Genomic DNA, 2,756 nt, shown 5'->3' on the forward strand with positions numbered 1-2,756 from the left:
CACTGATTATTCGATTGTTGTCGTTTTTCTTTTAGCATTTGACCTTTTTATCTAGATCCCCATGCTTTCATGATAGCCGAGGCTACTCAGCACTACAGTTGTGGAATGGAATGGAAGCACCTACATTACTCATTTTGCATTACACTATAGCCTTTCCTTTACTCAGTCATTAGAAGAAAATATAGGCTTTTGAAAGTATATATTGGAATTAAATATCTGAGCTGGAGCGTAAATTGCCTACATAGTGTTCAAAATGAAAAATGCTGCAAATATTGTTACTCATATCCAAACATGGGCTATATGACATCCCCGTTACTTCTGAATTGACTGTCTAGTAATATCAGTGTGATTATGAAATCACATAATGTTAGTTTTGCTGTGACTATAGAGTTGCTTTATTTTATGGGGCTATTCAAGCCATCAATTGTCTGTCTATAGGCCACCCTAATTTCACATTCAAACAGATTTTGAATCAGTACATAATCTCGGCATGCCTCACTTACAATTACAGTAATACTTATAGGATACTTCAGATGCGATTATGGCACATGTTAGACAACATTATTTGATATATAACCAACACTAATAATATCTGCATTAAATTATAGGCCACTCACCACAGAGACCGGCGATTCTTATATAATGTTTTATATATATTGTTATTCCTTTGCAAATTGACAGTGCAATGAACATTAAAACACGAACCTAAAACAGTCACACGCTTGTGCATGCCACATGGAGAAATGCAAAAGCATAGCCTACAACCGTTAGGTGAGTAGGAGGAACATGTCCTTTTTTTGTCCGACGGTCATATTTTCGAATTTTGGCGCTTTGAATGGCAATGTTATTGTTCTTTCAGAAGCGAGAAAACGTAAATATTTATTAGAAGAAAACACATTGCATACATATCAGTGTAGTCAAACTGTGAATGGCTATGTAATAGCTAATATAACTATTGATTTGGCTTCTTCCTGGTTGTGTGCATCTCATCGTGTTGTCGCTTAAACAAGTTTAATAATTATTGCAAGCAAAGCGAAGAGACTGCTTTAATAAATCGGGATACAGTCACTAAGACACTAGTCAGGTAGGTATCCGATTGAATGTAATTATCAGTTCATCTTCACCGTTGTCCTGCAGCGCAGTCGATTCAGATGTAGGCTAGATTTGATATGGTTTGAAATGACAAATGTTGGATTCTTGTTCATTAAAGGATGTTAGAACGTGTATAATGGTTATGGATTTTAAATAGGCTGTTTTTCAGATACTCCTGGATTCCTGGCAATTCTGCACTGTCATACAGTTTTCCACAACTTGAGCGCGCAAGGGGGGGGGGGGGGGGGGGGTGGCGTGTATGACGCATGACGAATATTGAAATATGATACAGTATCACTGTTGAGCACTTCTGGTGCGCATTGGAAGGAAGTCGCATCTAAAAGCGATGACCCTAAACATGATTTGGATAGAAAATACCTTAATAACCCTGATTGAGATTCCACATGGGCTGATTAATCATAAATAATAATAAATAAAATGTTTATTTTCCCCATATCATTAGACATCCTCAATATTCATTGTTCTTATCAGTACCTTATTTTGGCCATTCTCTCACTCACCCTCATACAAGTGTCACCCCTTATGTCTCCTTTCTTTATAGCTGTTTCATTGCCTCTGCAACTGAGTCAGTCGATTCTATCCAAACACAAAGCAGTGGAACAATCATTTTATTCAATTTAATTTAATTTACCTTTATTTAACCAGTAATAGGCCCACTGAGACACATATAGTCTCTTTACAAGGGAGACATTTAGTTCCAGTAAGATGTGGGCTGTCTAGTCATTATCCAGGGTTCAAGGTGACGAAAGTCAACAAACATTTCAAATGGCACTGAATGTTTTTCACAATCAGCTAGATCCCAGAGAGAGAGAGAGAGAGAGAGAGAGAGAGAGAGAGAGAGAGAGAGAGAGAGAGAGAGAGAGAGAGAGAGAGAGAGTGGTGGGGGGAGAACGAGAGTGAGAAAAAAAGAAAGAACAAGAGAGAGAGAAAGAGAGAGAGCGACAATGTACGATCTCATCCTCTGTTACTGTCTGATTTCCTAACAGGATTGTATCACTAAGTTGCCCTGTGGCCCACTGCATTAAGAGTTGATCAACAGCTACACACCCCTAACACTGTTGGTGCAACTCCTGGTCTCTTTACACCCTGGGGAGTAGGGGACTAAAAACCTTTTTGACATGAAAATAGTGTCCAGAGAGCCTTTGTCTTCTGTGTCATCCCCAACTCCTGGAACATGACCTCTATCTACACTGGAATTTGAATGTGTTACCTTTCTCATAGATATGGCAAAGAGATATTTCCCTTTTGTTCTCGAGAGATGATTCATAAAAAAGTGTTTGCAGCCAAAGAACACCTAACCACAACAGGGTTAGGGAGATATATATATATATACTTCCTATTTCTTTCAGCAGTGTATTCTGGTTAGGGAGAGTGACAAGAGGGCCTTCATCAAAGGCAGCTTCCTCCCAAAGACTTTCTGAGTGTGGGGCATGGCTGCAGGGAGGATCAGGAAGCAGATTGTGTAGAAAATGTAAATCCTCACGTATACAGATGTATTATCGTTTTCTACTTGAATACTACTTTAGGATTACTACTTGGCTCTGTCTATGTATAAAAGTGTGCTACAATTCTGAGTTGGACACTGCACCGAATAGGTCAATGTCTTGTGTAAAGCAATTGTGAATGTTGTTTTTCTGTTTTTT

The sequence above is a fragment of the Oncorhynchus mykiss genome, chromosome 5 (genome assembly GCF_013265735.2).
Source record: "Oncorhynchus mykiss isolate Arlee chromosome 5, USDA_OmykA_1.1, whole genome shotgun sequence".
Lineage (NCBI taxonomy): Eukaryota > Metazoa > Chordata > Actinopteri > Salmoniformes > Salmonidae > Oncorhynchus > Oncorhynchus mykiss.